General features: G+C 38.9%; 1 long non-coding RNA gene across 3 annotated transcripts; it reads right to left on the minus strand.

The window, feature by feature from the left end:
* Window positions 1-2,385: 2,385 nt before the first annotated feature.
* LOC307044052 lies at window positions 2,386-8,817 on the minus strand. Of its 3 annotated transcripts, XR_013809507.1 has the most exons (5): window positions 7,660-8,817; window positions 5,695-5,775; window positions 4,768-5,387; window positions 4,158-4,315; window positions 2,386-4,016 (listed from the first exon to the last, which is right to left on the minus strand). It is a non-coding gene; the product is annotated as an uncharacterized lncRNA (long non-coding RNA). The 3 variants fall into 3 exon arrangements; XR_013809508.1 differs by having other exon boundaries at window positions 4,158-5,387; XR_013809506.1 differs by lacking the exon at window positions 5,695-5,775 and having other exon boundaries at window positions 4,158-5,387.
* Between the last annotated feature and the right edge of the window lie 3,509 nt (window positions 8,818-12,326).

The following is a 12,326-nucleotide window of genomic DNA, read 5'->3' on the forward strand; positions in this document are numbered from 1 at the left end:
ATAGTACATTTCAGAGATTCAGGTAGCCTATAGGTAGGTAGACCTTCTGTAAACTATAACACTTTGTTTTTTAAGTAAAACACAATACTTTCAAGTACATTCAGAACATTGGAAACCCTGACTATTAGAAAACATCTCTCTGTTGCTTCAGAGGCCATAACAGACTTTGTTGATTTACCAACAGTTGATTTAAAAAATCGAATCAATTTCAGTCCAACTCTCTCAATAACCTTGGCCAAAACAATAAACAGTTCAACATAAAGTGCCAGTTGCACCAACGACGTAATAAATAGTTCAACATAAAGTGTACCATTTAAAATAAAATAAAAAAGTGCCAGTGATTGACCTCAATCCCTCCTATTCTTCCAATATCCTGATGAAAAATAAAATCTCTCTGTTGCATAGGCCACTGTTTGATCAACGCGAATTGGGTGTGGGTCCTTGTACTCCGAGTCGGGCTAACGTCCACGCTAGCTTCCACGCTAGCTGCTATATGTTTTGCATTGAGGTGACACTTGAGGCTTGATGTGCTGCGGTGATATGCAAATTCCTTTTTGCATAATTCGCAACCAACCGTCCTCTTATCGATGCTTCCATCCGTCCGTTTTTTACAACAAAATGTCCCATCCACGGGGCCAACCAAAGCGGTCTCATCAGCTTCTTCGTTCACGTTTGACTATTGTTCACTGTGGTTTGTTGTTGTTTGAAGTCATGAACGTTAGTTGCTGCTCCAGTATAATCGGTACCCCTGAAACTCATCCAGTGAGAAACGTTCCACGGTGCAAAAATAAGTGCGATTAAAATGCGTTAATTTTTTTTACGCGTTAATGTTTGTGTAATTAATTAATCTTAATTAACGCGTTAAAGTCCCGGCCCTAATATATATATATAATATCCTACCAAATCCAATATGTATATTTTCCTCTTTCTTTATTTTCTTTATTTTTCTTGCTTATTTCTAATGTATTGTAAAATGCCTTGTCCCTTATGCTGCTGTAACTAACAATGTTTTCCCAAATTGGGATCAATAAAGTACCATCTTATCTTATCTTATTTGCGTGTGGAATGTCACTAACAAATGAGAGCATCATATGGCTTTTCATATTAAATCCTTTATCTCGGTGGTACCCAGGAAGGTCAATGATGGTGTTACTAGGAGAGCCCAATATAATTTGAGGTGGTACTCTGTGTAAAAAGTTTGAGAACCACTGGCCATCTCTCTTGCTCTATGTCACTCATACACTTGAATAAACATGTGCAAACACTTTCATAACACCCAAGGACACCTTACAGGGCATAGGGGCAATATAGGGAACAATTAAAACAGTGGATTTAGTGAGATATCAGCCGGGGTAAGACAAGACAAACAACAGTAAATGGACTACAGAAGGACACAAAATGACACAGGGTAGGCCTACAGTTTATATTATTCTTGGGCTTTTTTCGACTACAAGAACTCAGCGCACCGTGCTGTGAAGTGGTAACGTATTTCAAAGGTTCTGGATTTGTTTACAAATCTAGAAACTAAATACAAAACTAGGACCTTATGAAGATCTGATGTCAAAAATAATTGTGATAAATGAGACAGAACTGGCTTGTTTGTGAGCTCATTTTATGTTGGTTTGGTTCTTCTGATAAAGGTGTGAATATCTAAATAATATACCACCATATGCTATTGTCATTAGTTGTGTCACTGTTCTTCAAGCTAAGGCATTGCTAAATGAACAACTCTTGGCTTACAGAGTGGTAACATGAGACCAATTTTTATATATAAAATATAAATATATTTTAATTTTATAATTTATTTTAAATATTAACAATATAATAAAATAAATGGAAATATATACACCGGCAAATATTTAATATAAATACCTTGTGTGTGTGTGTATAGCTATTGCTTTATCTGCTTAATGTTATTTTCATAACAAAGTCCATGTTTATAAGTATGCAGTATCATAACTACATCTTTGATGTTTATAAAAAACCAAACCGTTTGAAAATTGGTTGAAAATTGAGCAACCTATGGTTATTTAAATAGTAAACCATAATGTTATGAATGAGAGCACTGCCTGTAGCAAGATGGCGGCCATGTGGCAACGTCAGTCTCCATTGGCCAGCAGCGCGGGAGGGTTATGGCTGGAAAGGATCCGTCTTGTGTAAAACTCTCGCGAGAGTTTGGCTGAATGTCACATGGGTGAATGTTTACGTTTGGCAGGCAGCCTTCCAGTAACGATCGTTAACATCAGTGGGCCACAGCAACTGATGATGAGAAGCTAAACTATCTATTAATTATGTCAATTACAGGGAGTGTGATTGTTGAAATAGGGTGTTAGCGGTCTTGCTGTTCAAAGAAGAATGACAACACTGTAGATCACCAACACTGGTTTATTTTTTATTCACAGGCAAGTCAACGTTGTCGCAGTAAAAGTCCCAAGATAGCTCCTGGTGCAATAAAATGTTCCCTTGCAGTGTTTTACTATTATGTCTGATGTTTCTCTATTAATATTGCACACATTAATGTGTATGTTGCATCATGTTACTGCTGTAGATGTGTTTCCGAGCCGCTCCGATTACAACGAGAGTTACAACGAGAACGTGACGTCATATTTACACTAGACGGATGCTTTCTAGCCATAACCGCGCGGGAGGGCGCATGATGATAAAATGGCCCAACTTTTGAGAGAGCGAAATGTCACAGATTACCCGAAATGCCGGAGAAGTACCCGTATGTGCGCTCATAGCGCATGCGCAACTTTAACCAAAATGCTCGTTCACATAAAGCACGTCAATTTGCGTACACGTAACAGCAACGCACGTTCATGACAGCATGGTAATGGATTGTTTTTATGATGGATTTGATATTAACGAGGCGGCAGTTAGCAGCTAGCTAGTAATTATGCTAATGTGCACATCAATCGTTATGTACTTATATTACGCTGTAACAGGATCTAGTGATATCCAAGCAACAGAGCTTCATTTAGAATGAAAGAATTATTGCACTGCATATATACAGTGCAATAAGCTCCTTAGTGCAATAAGAAGCTACAGGGACGTTAATCTAACGTCGGTTATATTAACTGTATTTAATACAACATTTGCGGTACAAGATTTAATCATACAGCCCATGTAGTATAATATTCTACAAATGATGAATTACAGCAAACATGTGCAATATATCCATTATTACAGCTCCGTGGTCTGGCAGTGAGACGATATGGGTCCGTTGTTATTGTGCATCCATGGGTAAAGATAAACGCATGTAGTGCTGAACCTAGTGAACACGTAACATGAACGTGCCGGGCGGCGCGGTCCCGTGGGTTAGATGCGCGTTCATAATGCAGAGGGATATAACTCTCAGAATAACGTTATTAGCACATTTTTACAACTTGAGGAACGAATGTTTTTAATAAGGGCTATACATTTCAGGTAGAAATCAGCATTTTATATAGAAATTCACAAAAATAAGAAATGAAACCTAAAAGAGATTAACACAGTTAACACATGTATACCTCTGATGGCTGGCATAGGTGGAACACATAGTGACAACAAATGTAAATACAATTTATATAGATTAAAAGGTAATATATATAATATTGATTGCAATTATTATATTAAAAAATCCACCAAACATGATCAACAGGAAAGCCCTCTGAAGGCATTTCATGGTTTGAAAAAAAGTTGAGGATGGGGTCCAGACAGTTCAATCAGGAGAGACATAATTTTGTTTAAAGAACATTTATTGACAAATGTCATATGATAAATGTTAAGTCTTTGGCGATTAGACCCTCATCCTGAAATCTTATATCTAAAGGGGGAAAAGCCGTGAGCATATAGGGAACCCCCCGGGGTCTAGACACTGGTGATGATGATGCTGAAGATCTGGATTTGATGAGGAGATGGGATGAAGAGGAGGTGTGATGAGATCTTTGGATTAGCTCTCCTGGCTCTGGATGTGATGAACGAAGGTGGGTGGAGAGGAGGCGGGCGGCAGCATGTACACCTGCAATCACAGCTGACTGCAGGAGAGAGGAGAACCATTTTAAAGTTTGGCTGCAGCACGGTGATTGGCTGCTGGAGAATGAGGTGAATCTAATAGGTTAAAGACAGCGCCCGTGATGAGCTGATTATAAGCAGCTGCGGAATGAATGTATACATACCCAGTCTTCCTGAAAGAACTTGCGCTGAGCTTCATATAGTGACAAGTGTTCAACAGTTCTTCCTGTTGACAGAAGATGGCACTTTTCTGAGAGGGAGCAAGCTGGCAGAAACTGGACAGTGGCAAACCAACAGATGAAACAGGAATCCATCTGAGAGGCTATGTGGAAAAGGATAACAAATAATGTCAGCAAGACATGAACATATTTAACCACGATCATTCAATTCTGTAATTGCAGGTTTGTTTGCATGATATTTCAAACATAAATGGCCTGCCTTAGTTTAAAGCCCACTCACCACGTCAAGGTGCAGGCCATGATTGAGGGCACAACAATGATCACAAACAGTACATACACACGAGACAACACTTACATACATATAAATAACTTACATATACAATGAACAATAAACATTTAACAAATACAATGTTTGGGTAGTTATTTTAACACATTGAACACTTTGAATACATTGAATACATCATACTGTACATTTAACATAAATAACACAATTGAAATGTACAATAACTAAACCCTTAACTACATACACTATACATCTCCAGTGTGGCAATATTTCAGCAAGATTTGGTATCAGATATGAAGAAAAAAAACTGACCTGTTGAGAGTTTTGCGTGTCCATGTTCAGTACAGACTTGTTAAGCGTACTCCAAGTAGTATGTTGAACACAGACTTGCAAACAAAATACACCAAATCGGTCAGTTACAGTTGAAAGAAGCTTGGGATGTTGCTGTTGACATTCACATAAATCGTTCCACTGTTGAAAACCATGTGTCGGGTTTCTTAACAATAAATAAACTGAGGACTGTGACATACATTCAAATCCACATATAGAAGGAAATATAGAATAAATATGTTTACTTACAACAGTCACAAGGAAAAGAAACACGTACAGAGCTACTAAGAGCTAATTACTAACTAGCCGCTAGCTGCTAACTAGCCGCTAGCTGCTAACTGCCGCGGCCGCCTCGTTAATATCAATATTATGGAGAATACCTAAAAATCCACTGCGCCACAGCCTCCCTCCCCTCTATTTACTAGAAACATGTGAGTTTTATTGATGAAACACAGGCTGGACTGGATCTGTTGCTGGCATTAACAGTTTTTCATGATAGGAAAAACAATAATAGGCAACCAACCTTGATGAGAGGGGTGCGCTCGAAGAAGAAACCAAACATGTAGGCCATAATGTCGTTACAGGAAATTGGCACAATGAACCTGAGAGAAGAGAAGAGTTAACATGAGACTCATAAATAAGAGATTTAGAGAAAACAAGTTTTGTAAAACAAGGCATGTAGGAATCCATTTAGATTTTTCTAGCCATAAACACGATAAAGATAGTAGGTGCAATTTTTTATTTATTTAAATGCACTAAGGCACAGTGTGAGTATAAAATGGGAAAATTGTTCAAGTTTATTGAAATGGTAAAACACAGCGGAATATTTTCTTTTTAAAGACAGAAACTTAAGAAACTAGTAAGGTCAAGCTTTATCTATCTGAAGACGATAAAGGATTGTTTATTTACCAGATCATCCCCTCAGACAGGCTGTGAATGATGAGGTGAGACTGAGTCACCACGATCAGTACTCACATGAGTCCAACCAAACTGTGGAGACAAAACATCATTTGGAAAATATGTTTACAATAATTTGCCTGGCAATCAAACCAATTATATTCATGACTAAGGGTCCTTGTTCCAAATATGATGCGATAGATTTGATGGTGGTACAACGCAAGGGATTACGGTCAGCTGAGATTGAGATGGGATTGAACTGAAATCGATATTAGCTTGATTCAATTCAAAATATGTTTGAAGGCAGTGTATCCTATTTAACGTTAAGAGCTGTGTTTTTGTAAACCTCAGGCTCCATATTTAATATGTATTTATTCATACATTCCACTGACACGAGACGAAGGGTTGTCTATTATCAGCAGTGTTTTAGGGCCATTGTAGATTCTTAGATTAGTAGATTGTAGAAAGAGGGGAGGGTAATATTCCAAGAAAATAAGCAAGATTCAATCGTAAACATTGGCGGCGCCAGAGTATTTTTGTTGGGTAGTCTATGGTAGGGCTAACCAGTGGCGGCTGGTGGAAAATATTTTTGGTGGGGCTATGGAAATGGTGACAAAACCATACTAGGGCATTTAAAATCAGGAGACTAAATATACGAACATTGTGTGTGTGTGTGTGTGTGTGTGTGTGTGTGTGTGTGTCATACTTGCCAACCCTCCCGATTTTTGCGGGACACTCCCGCATTTCTCCCGATTTCTGACTAAATCAGATTTACTCACGACTGTTTCCACTCGGACTTTAATACAGCTACACCATTGTTTGGTTTCCATGGTACCGCGTCTCTTTAGCAGCGCTCGCAACTCAAAGTCTGAGAGGGTGAGGAAGATGAAAACTGAAAAGAATCGACAACTCGACCCTCTGATCACTCCTTTCCTGTAAAATACCCAGCCCACACATATGCTCCATGGTGCCACAGGCATTGCCCTTACAACTACAATAAGCATGCAAATGTTAATCTACAGCTCCGGCTATCCACTAGCACCGGAGTCTACACCTGCAGACGCAGCCATCCCCTACTGTAGCGTCACCTTGGATACGAGTCTAAACAACTCACAGACACACAGGCCAGGGCGCTGAAAGGGCGCCCTTTGAGCATCAGATCTGACGACGCTGATTGGCTGAAATTATGTTTAAGCGGCATAGTTTACAGATAGCAACAGTCAGCTTGTTGGCTGCTGCTGCTCTGGCTGAGGGCTCCTTTCTACCGCCCGGACGAGAGAGGGTAATGATACACGCTGCGGCCAGGCAGGAAACATGTGACTTATCAGTAACTTTAGAGATCGTAAAACAATTTTAAATGAGATTTTATTATAGATTATACATTTTACTGATACCAACTATATAATATTTACCTTGTTCTTTAAAAAAAAAAAATATATATATTTTTTGGAAATATATTTTTTAATTTATTTTTTATTTTGATTGACAATCAAACATGTGGGAAGAGGGGGGGCGGCGCCCCTTGCGTCCCTATGGGCCGACCGCCACTGGGGCTAACCCATACAGTGGTGGGGCTCAAGTCAGTATTTGTAATGTAATTACATACACGCTATATCGCACCCCTTGACAGTGAAACGCCACGCGTGAGGCTTTTATTAGTCTCCTTTTATCAGCTAAATTACATCGAGAGCAACAGGTGTGAGTTAAACAATACAATAGCCTATTCTGCTAATTCCACGTCGTTACAATATGCTACGCAGGGACAGAAACAAGAAAAGTTGGCATATAGAATTGACACGGAGAGGGAGAGACAGAGAGAGAGAGGGAGAGACAGACAGAGAGAGAGGGAGAGAGAGAGACACAGACACACACAGGTAAACAGAGAGAGACAGACACAGCACACAACAGTTGGCCTGTATTGTCATACAAAACAATTTTTCAAATGACCCATTATTACAAAATATATTCAAAACTCACTATTGACGTTCTCAAAGCAGCACGATCCGCCGGTTGTTGTGGTTGGAAGCGAAAATGTCAATGACACGCTGGACATCCAGTGCCTTACTCCTCTGCTTATTGATAGCCAGCAGGCCCAGGTTGCTGTTCCATGCATCACCACTGCTGTTTCTTAGATAATTATTGATGCAACAGACACAGGAGAAGCTGCGTTCGCAGCCAGCAAAGGTCACAGGCAGAGTCAGGGAAATGCATATGAGTCTGTGTAAATCCGTAAAGGCATCCTTGTAGGGTCGCATTAAAGCGCCTGATCGACTTGTTGTACCTCAATGCGAGGGCGTTTAAGAACAAATCTATCCATCCAAAATATACAATTAATCCTAGAAGTTCTGCTGTCTGTCTGCAATTTACTCGGTGTGCGTTTGGGGACTTTTCACTGTGAACGTGACGTATCAGTAATGCATGACGCAGCAGACCCAACGTTTCGTTGCTCTGATTGGCTGTAGGTCTATTCAAATTGCATTCGGAGGCATTTTGATCTGACCGCGGCCGTGCTGATATTATAACACGAGAGAATTTCCACACCTTTAGTGTATAAAACTCCCCCACTACTTAGACTATTCCTTACACCCCTCTAGCATAAGCCCGAATGGTCTCAACCATATTGCTTCAGTAACGTGCACTTCAGGATCAGTTTGTGTGTTGTGGACACGACCGGTAGATTTTCGCAATCCGTGTTCTCAACATGCTTACTTTAACATAATTTTCATGGTCGGGCTAAGGTAGGGCTAAGCCATTTCTTGGTATGGCTATAGCCTACCCCAGCCATACCCTGGCGCCGCCACTGATCGTAAACAAATGTTTATATTCACTGAGATTTGTAAGGTTAATTTACCAGAAAAAAACAGCCATTAATAAGAACAAAAGTATATCAAATTCCTACATTTGGGGGGAAAATAATAAAAATAATTATGTTGTCAGTATTTTATTTTTTTGGTGCCATTGCTCCCCTTGCAAGGTTGGGTGAACCTCTATCAAACACTTATTTTTGTTAAGGTATTGTTATATCAATCTTGGTCATAGTAACTATGTTATTAAATTACAGTTTTCAGAGCCAAGGCTAATCGTCTCTTTGCTAATTATTCACTTGAAGTGAACTGACAAAGAGGATGTTTAGATTATAATAGAGTTAGAGGGAAAACATTGAGGTTCGTGTTTTATTTAAGAAATGTGCGTTCATGTGCAGACTTACAGTTTGTTTATTGGATAATTCCTATCCTACAAGACTCCTGAAGACGTCATGAGATGATGACCTTTCTACATCTGGAAAATGTCCAAGTTTAGGAGACCTGATCATGTGTGTGCGTTAAACATGGTTAGGGAACATGTTTGTGTGTCATTTAGAAAACGTATATCTGCCCTCTGTTTCTGGTATTCGGGGGGGCATTTCTACGATTGACTGCTGTGGCAGGTGATGTACTCCAAGATTATTATTGTTGTTGCGAATAATAATTCATCTCAACCATGTCTGTGTTTGTGTTTTATTGATCTCTCTCTGTGTTAACATTTAAGGTTGGTGAGCCATAAACATTATTACAATTTCTTTCTTGTTAATTTACAACTTTATAATGAGTTATTTCCCAGACTAATACACCCTTCTGCTGGCTTTTAACCGACATAGGCCCTCAAACACTGTAATATCCTTCTCTATGTGAACATAGAGCCTGGATTATGACCAAAAATCACAGGATTGATGTGGCTTGTACGCTGAGTGGACCTTATCCGCTTCACAAATGTTGTCTTAGCTGATTGCTTTCCCTTTGATTTAACAGGCACTGATTTTTCTGCTTGAATATTTCTAGCTGTGAAAATGCAGATAATAGACAAGGTGACACAGAGACATATTTCTGGCTTTGAAAGACTTGAGCAGTGTTAATAAGTGTTTAAATCTGCAGTGTAACTTCCAGTCGTCTCATTAATAAATGTCAGACTTGCAATGTGGTATAAAAGGCAAAATAAATCAATAAAATGCAAAGTGTTAAATGTGTGCAGAGGGCGACGCCATCTGGTCACAACTTTAAATATTTTACCATGTTTATGTGAAAATGAAGAACTCTCACTGGTTCAGAACCTTTTTCCTTAAGTGAGTCTCTTTTCTTTTCTGACTTTATGGGTATTTCACTTTATATTAATTAATAACAGTGCAGAACATCTAATACACTTCACTATGAATCCAGAACAATACAACTGCAGGAGTATGGATAAAGCGAGACGTTTGCATGCATTTTGAGCAGATTTGAGCAGAATCCAGCAGAATGGATCGTGCTGTTCATCCTATGTAATCTATATGTAAAGAAAAAAAAGTCTAAATATTTAAGATAAAGCTGTGAAACAATCTCAATAATTGGCAACAAAAATGTAAGTTATTTTTAAATTGGAATAAAAGGATACATGTTCTAATATCTTAAGAGAAGAACTTGAAAATAAACTAGAAAATGCATTTCCTGCAGAAAATGCGTGCAAATGCTGTAAACTGTGAACATTTATGGCTGAATTTAGCTGAAAATAAAGAAAAAGCTGAATATGTTATTAGCTGAATGGTAGCTGCTTTTAGCTACAAAAATGCAGACAAAGCTTAATATTTAAAAGAAAAGGTATAAAAAAAGGTAGAAACAACAACATGTATAGACGTGATGTCCTGAAATAGCTGAATAATGTAATAGTTGAATGGTTTCTGCAGCTGAAAATAGGCTGAAGGAGTTAAATATCAGATCAGTAAGTAGTAGTGAATGAATTTGTATTAAGATGAGAAAAGAAAGTAAAAAGGCTTGGGAAAGCAGCAGAATATTTTAACTGCAAACTTTTGAACTAACTTGATGGTGAATGATATGTCGCCATGGCAACGGCATTTGATGACACCCCATAATACGCTTAGATGTGTTGATGGCTGCATCGTTGGCAAACCTGTGAAGTTTATGGCCATTTCAAGCATTTTCCCTGAAGTCATGAGAAAACCGTGTTTCATAATAATAATAATAATAGATTTAATTTGTTAGCGCTTTTACAGGTGCTCAAAGACGCTTTACAGATAACAGTGAAGAGAAAAGAAAAGAGAAGAAAGGAACAACAAATAAATATATAGTTAAAGTTAAAGCCAAATAATACAAAAACAATCACACATTAAAAGCCAGATTGAAGAGGTGAGTTTTTGTGAGTTTTTCATGGTGAGCATTGTGTTGCCATGGCAACGGCACTTGAAGAAATCTCAAAACTGTCCCATAGATCTCTTCACGGCTGGACTGTTAGCACACATGTGAAGTTTGAGCACTTTTATAACATTTTCATAGGAGTTATACATTACATTAGGAGGTTACATTACGCTCTCTCTTCTCTTGATCGCCCTCTCTCTCTTCTCTTGATCACCCTCTCTCTTCTCTCTCTCTTGCTCACCCTATCTCTTCTCTTGATCGCCCGCTCTGTCTTCTCTTTATCACCCTCTATCTCTTCTCTCTCTTTTCTCTTGATCGCTCTCCCTCTCTTCTCTTGATCGCCCTCTCTCTCTTCTCTTGATCATTCATCTTCATCGGTGTCATGGCCGTATCCACCGTTGAGGTCACCGAGGTTCGGAGCTCGGTCATTTTTTCCGAGCTGTGTATTTAACAAAACTTGTGAAATAATTGCACTAAACGGGGTATTTTGTAGTACTTCCATTTACTGCCGATGGGGACGCTGCATAACTACGTAGCTTGATTAAAGCAAACAGAAGAAGACGACATGTATCAACAAACAACAGCAGCCCGGACTTGTACCGGATCAGCGGAGGAGTGATGAGGTATCTAGAGATCTGAGTCTAGCGGGCTGCTTGTGCTTCTGTTCTCCAGGGAGGAGAGCTCCAGAGGCTAAACTTTGGTTTAAATTGCGTGAATAAACTAGCTAGAGAGGTAAAGTTAACTACATTCATCCAATGTCAGAAGGATTACCTTTTAACACACGTTGTAATGTTTTTCTTTCATTTCAATTTGAGTAAAACATTGAAGATATAACATTGCATTGTTTTCTTTTTACACTGACTCAGATATAATGAAAAGACTTTGTGAGTTGAAGCTCAGCTTTGGTAAGGAAGAGACAGGACAGGCAGAGAGAATGAGAAAGGGATGGAAGTCAGGGAGGAACTGCAGGTACAGTCACACAGAAGAATGTAGGCTTAATAACCCCATCTATCCATCTATCTATATATCTATAACAATAGTCTTCATTTACAATATAGACACCGAACCCCCCTAGCATATAGCATAACTCGGTATTTAGGAAATCCTGGATACAGCCCTGATCGGTGTGTGTGTGTGTGTGTGAGAGAGAGAGAGAGGTGCATGTGTCTGTGTGTGTGAGAGTGTGTGTGTGTGTATGTGTGTGAGAGAGAGTGTGTGTGTGTGTGTGTGTGTGTGTGTGTGTGTGTGTCTGTGTAAGAGAGAGAGAGAGAGAGAGAGAGAGAGAGAGAGAGTGTGTGTGTGTGTGTGTGTGTGTGTGTGTATTGTTACAGCTCAAATGCATTGCAATGACTTCCATGTTAAAAAAAAAGACTTTAAAAAAGCTGAATATTTTAAAAAGTATAACATATTTTGAAAAATGTGAAAGTTTCCCATCATGTGTTGAAAAGGCTGAATAGTTTGATATTTGAATGGTTCCTG

The sequence above is a fragment of the Notothenia rossii genome, assembly GCF_949606895.1.
Source record: "Notothenia rossii genome assembly, chromosome: 6".
Taxonomy (NCBI): domain Eukaryota; kingdom Metazoa; phylum Chordata; class Actinopteri; order Perciformes; family Nototheniidae; genus Notothenia; species Notothenia rossii.